The following is a 14,574-nucleotide window of genomic DNA, read 5'->3' on the forward strand; positions in this document are numbered from 1 at the left end:
CTGGAGCATGTGGTTACATTAAAAGGTCAGACTTCACCTGTATTTGGAGGGATACCAATGAGCTTGCAGAAAGGACGTATAAGGCAACAAACCTGGAATGAAACAAATATAGCAGGGGGGAGGAGAAAGCAGAACAGACTCTAGGTCACAAATAATTAAGAAAAGTGAAATAAGGACACCAATAACTTTTAAAAAGATACAAGTTTTCTAGTGCCCAACCCAAAGGATCACAAGAGTTAACATTTTAAGATTTTTACTAAAATTAACATTGACTAAACATTACTTAGTAGGCAATTAACAGACTAAACTTCAGAACAGATATCCACCCTTTAACTTCAATGGAAAACCCCACACCATGTTTATACATTATGCCGCACTCTCCTTTCACATGTAGTCTTAAGTTTAAAGTGCAACTCCTCCCAGCATTGCCCCTCTTCACCAAGACGAATCTTTCAGAGTCCTTTTAAACAAAGTCCGCTCCACTCAACTTTGTGGATAATTGAATGGATTCCCCATCAGAAGGCTCCTCCATGGTGTCTAACTTTTCACAATCCTTGTTTCTTCAAACATGGGATCCACCCTCAACAGCCCCTGGCTTGCTGATCAACCCAAAAGCAGTCCATTTCTTCTGCTTGACATAGCAGCACCTATGGTGACCCACCATAGTAGACCCTACTTACCACAAATCCTTCAGTCTGACTCATTCGAAGATTCTGTAAGTCTGCAGCAGTAAGGCCAGCTGCCTTTTTTCTTTGTGTCCAGGTGATAAAACTCGCACCTGGCATTGGACAAATTTTGACCTGATCTCATTGTAACCATGGAAACCAAGTCATGGGTTCATTACCAGACTGAGTTTGGCACAATTTCATACCATCCCCCATTCCAAGCCATTAGGTGGAATCATCCCAGATTTGCACTAAGTGCTGTAGGAGGTGGGAAAAAAAGATGTTTTACCCGCCGACCACAATGGTGGGTTTTCGTGCCATATCGTCCCGTTCCCTCCTCATTAATTATGCAGCTACAGGAAACATGTTGCCTCCGACTTGCCCGCCATGCTGTTACCTCATCCTTCCCCACCCTGGGCACCATATTTAAACTGCAGCCGTGCACACACTTCTTAATGCTTGCAGCCCAGGACTGCTCCAGTGAAGACTTAGCCCCAGAAGCCAAGAAGAGTGCAGCCCCCCGATTCAGTGCCGCATCCCTGGGACGCTTTCTGAATGCCATTGAGGCCCACCACGGTGTCCTCTACCCTCACTCTGGCCGCAGGAGACCCATCAATCTTACCACTCCAGCTTGGAGGGTGGTGGAAGAGGTGGCCGGTGCCAATGTTGCACACAAGAGGTCTGCCATCCAGTGCAGAAAGAGGATGAACGATCTCATCTGTGCTGCCAGGGTAAGGCAACCATCTCATCACTCTAAACTCACACACTCACAAGCCCATCACACATTCACTGGCATCTCACTCACTGCCAGCTTAAGGGACATCACCACTCACTCTCTCACACACACCCTCACACCTCCATCTGGCCTCATCTCCTCTGGAGGCTGCCCCCTCAGCCATCACCACCTTAAGGCCATTTGCACAGATCAATATGTGTCCCCACACTCAACCTGGGATACGCCCCTTTCCCAGTACAGCCCTTGCCCTGCATCCTCTTCCCTTGCCTGAGGCTACTTCTCCCCCTTCCCCAAGCAAGCCCTAGCCTTGCAGCTGCTGAAAAGCCCCCACTCCCACATTACAGCTGGTCTCATAAGTAGAGACCTGCCCGTGAGCCCCCCTAAAAGTGCTGTGGTGCTGCCTGCGAAGCCTGGCGTCAATGACCGTGAGTGCTACCTGAAGCTAGATAGGCAAAGAAGCCTCAAAGTCCCGAGCAAAGTGCAGCTCGCCAAGTGCACGTCACTTATGTACAGTTGTGAAACACACTGACGTGCCTGGACAATCCAGTGTGGGGGGTGGATGATTCTGGCGAGTGGGGCTTATAATTATATGCAGATGTATTAACATTACATTCCCAATGTCCAGGGGCAGGAAATGCAGCCTGCCATTGATGGGTGGAGTGAATGATGACAACCTGGCTTCACGATGGCGTGAAACTGATATTTAGCCTTCCCGCCATTTTTGTCTGCTCGCACTCGCCATGACACCCGCCTTCAACAGGAACGGAAAATTCCGGCCACTCTTTTTTACCTTAAATTAAAGAAGACAGTTTAAAATAAAATAAAAAGGTACATTGATCATAACAATACAGGATTTTGAAATCTTTAGGAAAGGAACAGGATAGGGAGACTTATAAAGTCGAGGAATGCCAAAAACTGATCAGAGCTAATTCCCAGAGGATTATAAAATAGCAACTCTGATTGCCATCTTAAAAAATAGGATTTAGGGCTAAACCATAAAATTATAGGCCTGTGAGACTTACTTCCATAGTGGGAAAAAGTTTGGAAGTATTATGAGGGATGATATAAAGGAACATTTTGAGGAGCATTAGCTAATCAAAGACCACCAGTATGTTTTTAGGAGGGGCGGTTACACTTGACAAATTGGCTCTTGACAGATGCTGCCTGACCTTACATATTTCCATGATTTTCTGTTTGTATTTCAGATTTCTATCACCTGCAATATTTTGCAAATGAAAATAGGAAATAGGCATCTGAAAGACAGGTGCAATGCACTCAATTTCTACCTCATGAACTTAATAAGAACATTAAACCATAAGAACGTTAAACCATAAGAACATAAGAAATAGGAGCAGGGGTTGATCACACAGCCCCAAGCCTGCTCTGCCATTCAATACGATCATGGATGACCTTGGGCTGCAACTCCACTTTCCCGCTTGCTCCCCATATCCCTTGATTCACTGTCAGACTAAAAATCTGTCTATCCCGGCCTTAAATTATTCAATGATGGAACATCTGCCCTTTGGGGTGGAGAATTCTAAAGATTCAGAGCCCTTTGAGTGAAAAGATTTCTCTTCATCGCAGCCCTAAGTGATCGTCCTCTTATCCTGAGACTATGCCCCTATGTTCTAGATTCGCCAGCCAGGGGAAACAACCTCATAGTATCTACAGAAAATGCTGGAAAAACTCAGCAGGCCTAACAGCAGGTCTAACAGCATCTGTGGAGAGAAAAGCAGAGTTAACGTTTCAAGTCCATATGACTCTTCTTCAGAGCTCTGAAGAAGAGTCATACGAACTCAAAACGTTAACTGTTTTTCTCTCCACAGATGCTGTTAGACCTGCTGAGTTTTTCCAGCATTTTCTGTTCTTGTTTCAGATTTCCAGCATCTGCAGTATTTTGTTTTTTTCTCATATTATCTACCCTGTCAACCCACCCTGAATCTTGTATGTTTCAATGAAAACACCTCCCATTCTTCTAAGCGCCAGAGAATGTACACCTAATTTACTCAGCTTCTCATCATAGGACAACCCTCTCATCCCAAGGACCATCTAGTGAACCTTCACTGTACTGCCTCCAATGAAAGTATATTCTTCCCTAAATATGGGGGTCAAAATTGCACAGAGTATTCTAGGTCTGGTCTCACCAAAGCCCCGTACAATTATAGCGAGATTTCTTTATTCAACGCAAACGCAAACTGGAGGAACAGCACTTTACAGCCTTCTGGACATTGAGTTCAACAACTTCAGACCATGAACCCTCTCCTCCATCCTTTTTGATCCCCTGTTTTCTAATAATTATTATATATTTTTTATATATTTTTTTTTCTTTTCCCACCTATTCCTATTATTATTTTGAAAATTTATTTCCACCCATTGTTTTATCTCCACCTTTTAGCCTATTTTGATCCCTTCCCCCCACCCCACCCCCACTAGGGCTATCTGTCACTTGCTCGTCCTGCTTTCTATCCTTAATGTCATCATTAGCACATTCCTTAGCTAATATCACCACCGTCAACATCTCTTTGTCCTTTTGTTTATGACATCTTTGGCAATCTCTCCTTTGCCTCCACCTATCACTGGCCTTCTATCCAGCTCCACCTGTCCCACCCCCCTTAAACCAGCTTATATTTCATCACATTTCTTATTCCTCTTTAGTTCTGATGAAGAGTCATATGGACTCGAAACATTAACTCTGTCTTCCTTTCCACAGGTGCTGTCAGATCTGCTGAGCTTTTCCAGCAATTTTTGTTTTTGTTTTAGATTTCCAGCATCCGCAGTATTTTGCTTTTTTCTTTATTCTTGTGCTCCAATCCCCTTGCAATAAAGACAAAATGTCAATTGATTTCTTAATTGCTTTCTGTACTTTTTTTTAATTCATTCATGGGACGTGGGCACCGCTGGCTAGGCCAGCATTTATTGCCCATCCCTAATTGCCCTTAAGAAACTAAGTGTTTCCCAAACCATTTAAGAGCCAACCACATTGCTGTGGATCTAGAATCACATGTAGGCTTGACCAGTTGAGGACAGCAGAGTTCCTTCCCTAAAAGACATTAGTGAACAATATGGGTTTTTATGACAATCGACAATGGTTCCATGGTCATTATCAGACTGCTCATTTATGTTCCTTCTATGACTACACCCAAGTCTTTCTGAACATCAACATCTGCAAGTTTCACACATTTTAAAAGATATTCTGCCTTTCTATTCTTATGGCTGTCCTGAAGCTATTAATGTATATAGTATTATTGGAAAATATTTTTCTTTCTTTTAAAATAGAGGTTTAGTCTGTGGGTGTGTCTTAATTGGATTAAAGCCAGCTAGTCTGGATGCTTTGATGTGTACTAGTTTTGATATGTAAAAGGATAGAATGTATTTGCATTTTTGAATAGAGCATTCATGAAGCGAGGTGAAAACTGATACCTATCTAGCAGATACCAAGCAATATGCTTATATTGCTAATAAAATTGGTACTATGAAAGGGGTTTTATTGTTAGAAGAAGCTGGTGAAACAATGAGAATTTACATTCAATGGGCAGTGGCAGGTATAACTTCAGCAGTTTTGTATGTGCAGGGCAGAGGCAATGTGAGATCGAAAGGCAGCAGTAAGTCTCCAACTGTCTCCACAGGAACCAAATTGTTTAAGAACCTAGTTTTGAAATTGTAAGGTGAAAATGCTTTGCCTGGTGTCTGGTTAAGTCTATGGGTTGCTGTTGCCTTAATGGAACTTAGTTTGGGAATTTGTTAAAAGTTATGATAGTAGTAATTTGGAGCCATGTGTACATATATTTTAACCTGTATAAATTAATAAAATGTTTCATTTAGTTTAATGTAAAACCTCAAAAACTGGTGGTCTGATTCAAACATGACACTTAAAATTATAGGTTATGACAGTTGTTTAAAATTGCCCTCTGGGATTTTTAAAGAGCTCAGCTTTACCAACTGCACCTGTCATAATAATGGCCAAAGTGAATAACGTCATACCTAGCCACATTATACCCCATCTGCCATCTTGGTGCCCCCTTACTTAACCAGTCTATATCTCTTTGCAGACTCTTTATGTCCTCCTCACAGCTTGCATTTCCAGCTAGCTTTGTATCCCCAGCAAATTTAGATACATTACTCTCTGTCTCTTGTCTAAGTCAATAATTTGCATTGATTCTGCTGTTATCATTGGACATCAAGCAGGAATATGAAAATCAGTTGATCTTTCCTGTTCTTCAATATAGGTGCTGGGTTAACTTGCAAAGACTTGTTTGCTATCCTGATGGACAATAGTTAGCTCTGCACCAGCAAATGGGATGATCCTGATCTGTCTGGTTCAATACTGCATCAAGTGGCATAGTTAGCCAGAAAAGACTCCTCTCTGCATTATTTTCTATGTGAGTAATTACATTCTCAATAAGTATTGCCACAAAAGCTTTTTCATGCAGCAAGTAGTTAGGATCTGGAATTCACTGCTAGAGAAGCGTGGTGGAGACAGGTTCAATTGAAGCATTCAAATACAAATTAGATAGTTATCTGAAAAGGAAGAATGTGCAGGGTTAAGGGGAGATTAAGGTGGGAGAATGGCAAGAGATGAATTGCTCATTCAGAGAGATGGTGCAGACACAGGAGATGAATGGCTTCCTTCTGTTCTGTAACAATTCTGTGATTCTGTGATTAACATAGGAACATAGGACTTAGGAGCAGGAGTAGGCCATTCAGCCCTTCGAGCCTGCTGTGCTGGCTGATCTGGTTGTGGTCTCAACTCCACTTTGCCGTCTACCCCCACAACCCTTGACTTCCTTGTCTATCAAAAATTTGTCTAAGTCTCCCTCGACTAAAATCAATGACCCAGCCTCCACTACTTTCTGGGGAAGAGAATTTCACATACTAATGACTCTTTTCAGAGAAAAATTTCTCCGCTTCTCTGTATTAAACGGAAGACCTTTGATTCTTAAACTGTGCCCCCTGGTTCTAGCCTCTTCCACAAATTGAAATATCCTCCCGGTATCTGCTCTATCAAATCTCCTCAGGATTTTATAAGTTTCGGTAAGAATAGTAGCTTCTGTGCCTGGAACAAAGATATTTGACCAGCAATCAAACCACATATATGTCTTTCATCTGACAGCATATTAATTAACCAATGTTTTATTGCTAGGGAGACCTGCAACCACTTGTCATTTAATATCAGGATTGCATCTATGTATTTTACTGAGAAAAATCTCGTTTGATTTCAGTAACAGTTAATGGTAGATCTTTCAGAAATAATTAAAAATCAAAAATCATGGAGCAAAGATGGAGTGGTAGAAAATCCCTTTAATCCTCAATTACATTCACAATTTGTTGATAAAGTAGGAATAATAAGACATCTGGAAGCTATTGTGTAAATTGTCATTTTGAAATGAAATTGAGATTTTCTCAGCCATCTGCAGAATGAATCTTCATGTTCATTGTAAACGAAGATCAAACACTGTGTAGGGCTTAGGTCAAGAGCTGGTATTTTTATTTTACAGATGAAAGGAAGTCAGGTCTAAAGATTGATAGCGACTAACTCCAGCAGCAAACAACTTTTTTCACGGCCAGGATTTTCAGGATAGCCCCCGCCATCTGAAGAGTCAGAGGGGAACACATGCCCACAGACTCCAGCAGCCCCAGTGCTATTTCACGCTCTAAATCAGATTGACTGGCAGCTCTCCAGATATTCCAGGAACAGGGTTGCAGTGGTCGGAAGAGTCACTGCAGCTAGCTTCCTGGAACTAAGTGTCGGGAACCGGAGGAGATGAAAGTGGCAGGGGTCAAGTGGGGGAGGGGAAGACCTGGGGGATGTCGTTGTGAAGGGGCCGATCGGGGTCTTGGAGGATAAGTTGGAGGGGATGGAGGTCCAGATGTCACTGGGCCCTAACACAAGGGCACCCCCAGTCAGAAGGGGGGTCCTGAAAAAGGCATTCCACCACCGCCCCACACCCCACTTCCTGCCTAAGTTGGAACTTTGTTCAATTTCGTATTTCCCCCCACAATCTATGATCTGCCTGCCAGCCTAAAAATTAAGGCTGGACAGGAAAAAGCCCTTAAATGGCCATTAAGTGGCCACCTAAGGGCCTTAGTTGGGGCAAGGGTGGGCTTCCTGTCAGAGGCCCTGCCCACCCCAGTCTAAAATTGTGACTAGGTTGGGACAGGTGGGATCCTGGAATGAATCCTGTCCGTGCAATTTCACGCTCCCTCCCGCCTCAGAACCCGCTGGGGATGGGGAGCATAAAATTCTGGCCTTTTTCTTGATCCTAGAATCTGTAATTTATTTGTTCAATTTTACGACCTGTTACATATATGAAATATAAACTGATCTGAGTTAGCCATTCATGAAAAATAAAACTTGGGATGATATCATGACTGCATATGTAGTCCAAAAGTCATGGGAAAAATTTTTCAGTAGGCTTTCCCTCCATACACACACAAGCACACACACACCTCAAAATCAATTTTTCTTTTTCAATCCCAATTTAAAAAAATGTGATACTTACAGCCTCAGAAAATTGTGGTTAAAAGTATATGATGGCAAGCACATAAAATTGTAACACTTAAATAAAAGGCACTGTGGAGTTTTATTATTCTCACTCCATACAGACATGCCATTGATAAATAAGTGGCCGTTATAAAAAGGTTATTTTTTCCCCCAGGTGTAATTCCTTGCTTTAAGCTAGTTTTCCCTTGTGATATTCATCTCTGACCAAGACGCCTCCACAAATATAGCTCTAAAAGCAGTTGCTAAAATTCATGAGGATGTTACCGGGGATTTATTATTACCTGCTGTCCTGATATGGGTGATATTAGTGGGCATATTAAAAGGCAAAACTTTTTTTTAATTCATTCATTTGGGCATCGCTGGCGAGGCCAGAATTTATTGCCCATTCCTAATTGCCCTTGAGAAGGTGGTGGTGAGCTGCCTTCTTAAACACTGCAGTCCATGTGGTGTAGGTACGCCCACAGTGCTGCTAGGGAGGGAGTTCCAGGATTATGACCCAGCGACAGTGAAGGAACGGTGATATATTTCCAAGTCAGGATGACGAATGACTTGGAGGGGAATTTCCAGGTGGTGGTGTTCCCATAAATCTGCTGCCCTTGTCCTTCTAGATGGTAGTGATTGTGGGTTTGGAAGGTGTTGTCTAAGGAGCCTTGTTCAGTTCCTGCAGTGCATCTTGTAGATGGTGCACACTGCTGTCACTGTGCATCAGTGTTGGAGAGAGTGAATATTTGTGAATGGGGTGCCAATCAAGTGGGCTGCTTTGTTCTGGATGGTGACAAGCTTCTTGAGTGTTGTTGGAGCTGCACTCATCCAGGCAAGTGGAGAGTATTCCATCACACTCACCACAGGATTCCCAGCCTCTGACCTGCTCTTGTAGCCACAATATTTATATGGTTAGTCCAGTTCAGATTCTGGTCAATGGTAGAAACATAGGAACATAGAAAACAGAAGCAGGAGTAGGTCATTCGGCCCTTCAAGCCTGCTCCGCCAATCAATATAATCATGGCTGATCCTCTATCTCAATGCTATATTCCCACTCTTTCCCCATACCCCATGACGCCTTTAGAGTTTAGAAATCTATCTATTTCCTTCTTAAATATATTCAGTGACTTGGCCTCCACAGCACTCTGTGGTAGAGAATTCCACAGGTTCACCACCCTCTGAATGAAGAAGTTTCTCCTCATCTTAGTCCTAAATGGTCTACCCCATATCCTGAGATTGTGTGCCCTTGTTCTAGACCCCTCAGCCAGAGGAAACATCATCCCTGCATCCAGTCTGTCCAGCTCTGTCAGAATTTTATACATTTCAATGAGATCCCTTCTCATTCTCCTAAACTCCAGTAAATACAGGGCTAGTCGAACCAATCTTTCCTCATACAACCATCCAGGAATCAGTCTGGTGAACATTCGCATCACTCCCTCTATGGCAAGTATATCCTTTCTAAGATAAGGACACCAAAACTGCACACAATACGCCAAGTGTGGTCTTACCAAGGCCCTGTACAATTGCAGGAAGAAATCCTTGCCCCTGTACTCAAGTCCTTTCACAATGAAGGCCAACTTACCATTTGCCTTCTTAACTGCTTGCTGCACCTGCATACTTGCTGTCAGTGATTGGTATACAAGGGCACCCAGGTCCCAACATTTCCCAATCTATCACCATTTAAATAATATCTGCCATTCTGTTTTTCCTACCAAAGTGGATTACTTCACACCTATCCACGTTATACTGCATTTGCCATGTTTTTGCCCACTCACTCAACTTGTCTAAATTGCCTTGAAGCCTCTTAACATCCTCTTCACCAGTTACATTCCTACCTGGTTTTGTGTCATCTGCAAACTTGGAAATATTACATTTGGTGGCTCCCTTATCCAAATCATTGATATATATTGTGAATAGCTGGGGCCCAAGCACTGATCCCTCTGGTACCCCACTAGTCACTGTCTGCCACTCTGAAAAAGACCCATTTATTCCTGCTTTCTATTTCCTGTCTGCTAACCAATTCTCAATCCATGCCAATGTATTATGCCCAATCCCATGTGGTTTAATTTTACACACTAACCTTTTAGTGGGACTTTATCAAAAGTTTTCAGAAAATCCAAATACACCGCATCCACTGGTTCTCCCTTATCTATCCTGCTAGTTACGTCCTCCAGTAGGTTTATCAAACATGATTTTCCTTTCAAAAATCTATGTTGACTTTGTCTAATTCCGTTGATATTTTCTAAATGTCCTGTTATCGTGGCCTGTATGATAGACTCTAGCATTTTTCCTACCACTGATGTTAGGCTAACCTGTCTGTAATGGGGTTACATTTGCCATCCTCCAATTTGCTGGGACTGTTCGCAGAATCTACAGAATTTTGGAAGATGACAACCAACTCATCCACTATTTCCATGGCCACCTCCTTTAGTACCCTGGGGTGTAGATTATCAGGCCCTGGGGATTTATTGGCTTTCAGTCCCATTAATTTCTCCAGCACGCTTTTTACAGTAATATTAATTTCCTTCAATTCCTCCTTCTCAATAAACTTTTGGTTCCTTAGTATTTCTGTAACCCCTAGTAATCCCCAGGATGTTGATAGTGGGGATTCAGCGATGATAATGCCATTGAATGTCAAGGGGCAATGGGCTGGATTCTCTCTTGTTGGAGATGGTCATTGCCTGGCACTCCTGTGGCACGAATGTTACTTGTCATTGGTCAGCCAAAGCCTGGATGTTGTCCACGTCTTGCCGCATTTAGACATGGACTGCTTCAGTATCTGAGGAATAGCCAATGGTGTTGAACATTGCGCAATCATTCACAAACATCCCCACTTATGACTATGTTGGAAGGAAGGTCATTCATGAAACAGCTGAAGATGGTTGGGCCTGGGACACTACTCTGAGGAACTCCTGCAGTGATGTCCTGGAATTGAGATGATTGATCTCCAACAGCCACAACCATCTTCCTTTGTGCTAGTTATGACACCAACCAGTGGAGAGTTTTCCCCCTGATTCGCATTAAATCCACTTTTGCTAGGGCTCCTTGATGCCACTCTTGGTCAAAAGTGGCCTTGATGTCATGGGCAGTCATTCTCACCTTAACACCTTTGTCCATGTTTGAATCAAGGCTGTAATGAGGTCAGAAGCTGAGTGGCCAAATTGAGTGTCAGTGAGCAGATTATTGCTAAGCAAGTGCCGCTTGATGACACTGTTGATGATGCCTTCCATCACTTTATTGATGACTGAGTGTAGACTGATGGGGCAGCAATTGGTCGAGTTGGATCCATCCTGCTTTTTGTGTACAGGACATACCTGGGAAATTTTCTTGATATCACATGGAGTGAATCAAATTGGCCGAAGACGGGCACCTGTGATATTGGGGACCTCTGGAGAGACCGAGATGGATCACCCACTCAACACTTCTGGCTGAAGATTGTTGCAAATGCTCAGCTTTATCTTTTGCATTATCTTTTTATTGTGTTAACTGTTTTAACGTGGGACTGGAGTTGCATGAAGAGTGAACGTGGTAGGTTTTATGACAATCTGCTGGGCACATTACCAAAATCTTACCAAGATTTCAAAGTGTGAATCAATATTTTTGACAGTATGTGGTGGTGCAGGGGAGGTGCAGTGCTTGAGATTTAATTGCACGGCCCTTGTACTTTGGGTGAAATTTGGGCATTGCAGGGCCAAATCTGACTTGTGAGCACTGAGCTGGAACTAGAAGTATGCTGCACGGCATATTGGTTAGGGCAGCCAATAGTGCAGAATGTCCATCTTAACCTAACATTAGGTTCATTGCTTATGCAAATCATGGGCCTAACGTCTCTTTCTGATTCATTTGCGAAATCTGTTCACTGCAGACGGCAGCATGCTTTTGAGGCAATGACCGTGGCTGCATTAACTCGGGGTTACAGACAAATGAGTCCAGTGGGCCAATTTGCCCTTTGTCTTGCTGCTGGCCTCTATAGGTGCATGCAGTATACGCTGCACCAGATCATAACACACTTCAGGCATGATCCAATTTCAATACATAGGGCCCTATTCTTTGCAGACAGAAAGAACATAGGCACACATTGGGCAGGATTTTCCCGTCGGCGAGCTGGGGGGCAGGGCCCACTCATCAATGCGCAAAGTGACACACGGTGACGTCGGGCGGAACTCCCAATGTCACTACGCCCCATTTAAATTTTCAGGTAGGCAGGGGCGCAGCAAAATCAGCTGCGCACCCGCCGAACTGTCAATGGCCAATTGAGGCCATTGACAGAGTCATTGAAGCAATTAATGGACCTGCCCATCCAACCTTAAGGTTGGCGGGCAGGCCAGGAGCCCTAGCGGGCATTAGAAGAAGCATGAAACCTCATTCACGGGTGGGATGAGGTTTCATTTAGGTCTTAAAAAATTTAATTAAAGTTTTTGAAAAAGTTATGGACATATCCCAACTCATGTGACAGTGTCACATGAGGGTACATGTCAGGGATTTTTTTTCTATTCTTAATATTTTTTACAGTAGAGATGATGTCCCTGAGGCAGCACTTAGCCTCAGGGAGATGAGTGCACTCTTTTGTGTGCATGCGAGAAAGAGTGCACTCTCAGGTTTAAGGATTCCCTGCCCACACAGTGAACACATAGCGCTTCTGTGCGGATGTCACACTTGGTGGACCTTAATTGGCCCGCCCACATAAAATGGCGGCGCGCCCCCAATCAAGGACGCCTATCGGAGGCCTGCCTCTGCACGCCCGCACTTCAACTTCACCCTCAATGGGGGCAAAATCCTGCCCACGGTGTCTGTTTCAGCTAAACAAAAAAAGTGACAGCCATTCGCTGGTTCATTCCTCAGGGCAATGCCTTGACCAATCAGAGTTAAGCTGTTTGGTTTAAATTTTCAAACAATGCTGGCAGTTAACTGTTAGTCACCATCAAGGTGAATTCTCCATGGCAACGCCTCTACCAATCAGAGTCCACTTGCCAACCAATCAGCACGCTCTTTCATATAGTATAAATTGTTGTTCCCTTTACATTTGGAATTCTTGTGAATTGTCCTGATGATTGCAAGACAAAAAGCATCGACAAAAAATGTCTCTTTTTTCAGCAATACTCAAATCCTGTACTACCAAATAACTATAACAAAAACAGAATTACCTGGAAAAACTCAGCAGGTCTGGCAGCATCGGCAGAGAAGAAAAGAGTTGACGTTTCGAGTCCTCATGACCCTTCAACAAAGGGTCATGAGGACTTGAAACATCAACTCTTTTCTTCTCTGCCGATGCTGCCAGACCTGCTGAGTTTTTCCAGGTAATTCTGTTTTTGTTTTGGATTTTCAGCATCCGCAGTTTTTTGTTTTTATTACCAAATAACTATGTTGTATTTTACATAGAGATGAGTTTCCAACCCACATATCTGGTCCGTTACCAAGACCACCTATTTCTGCCTTCATAACATCACCCACTCTGCTGAAAGCCAAGGTGCCTCAAGTGTTCTTGGACACTAGGATTACCAAGGAGATGCATTGGAGAAAAGTAGACTGTACAGGTTGGTTTGGTTCAGCTGAAATCTAAATTATTGTTCTTTATTATACAGAACAATTACACCAACTTCCCCAATATCTGTACAGTCAGTCTCCCGACAATGGAGTAGGTCCATGACAGCGTGTGATTCGCATGCTGTCACTTTCTGCTGGTCTGCAGATCTGATGTCATCTTCTATACATGCTACCAGCCATTCAGTTAGTCTTCGAGCAATGGAGTTGGCCTGTGACAGTAGGTGACCAGCCTGCTGTCACTTGCTGGTGTCTTCTTGATGTCTTCGCCTCCTTGGTTTCTTCTCCAAGGGCTGAATTTTACAGCCCCATCGTGGCATGGGAAGGGCCACAAAATGCAGTGAGCTGTTCAAATGTCCATTGACTTCGGCAGGACCATAAAACCCCAAGGGCATAAAATTCCACCCCAAGTGTTCTTGTGGGGAGGTCATCTTATATGGGGTCTTTATTGCATTATCACATTAAGCTCTTTAAACTTGCCTTTTTGCCATCTCAGCGGTTTCTACACATGGGCAGGGACTTCTCAAGACCGTAGTAACACAATCAACTGTCACAGACCAAATAACTATCTTAGTACTCAGTAACACAATCAATTGTCTGCCATTGTTTGGCCAAGCCAGGCAATTTAGTAATGTCCTTCTGTTGTATATCAGAGTCCCATCTACAATCTGCTGAGGGCAGTTGATTTATGATCAGCTTTGAATCCATAATTTTGCTGAATTCAATGGCCTCCTATACTGCCCCACCTCATTTCCTTTGCTATTGAAACACTCATCCATGCTCTTGTTACATCTAAATTTGACTGTTCCAGTGCCCTGTTGGCTGACCTCCCATCTTGCATGCTACATAAATTTGACTTCACCCAAAACACTGCTGCTTGCATCCTAACTCACACCAAGTCTCGCTCATGTGTCACCTCTGTGCTCACTAACCTACATTGGCTCCCAGTCCAGCAATGCCTTAATCTTAAAATTCCCATCCTTGTTTTCCAAACATTCTCTGGCCTCCCCCACCCAGGGCTGAATTTTCATTCCATGTCTTAAATCCACCCACTCATGCCGGCGCTGAGATCCAGAGGACTATTTTCAGGGAAGTGGCCAAATTAAATGCCCACCTCCAGGACCCTGGTCAATTAAGGAATGGAGGGT

The sequence above is a fragment of the Carcharodon carcharias genome, chromosome 4, assembly GCF_017639515.1.
Source record: "Carcharodon carcharias isolate sCarCar2 chromosome 4, sCarCar2.pri, whole genome shotgun sequence".
In the NCBI taxonomy this organism is placed as follows: Eukaryota; Metazoa; Chordata; class Chondrichthyes; order Lamniformes; family Lamnidae; genus Carcharodon; species Carcharodon carcharias.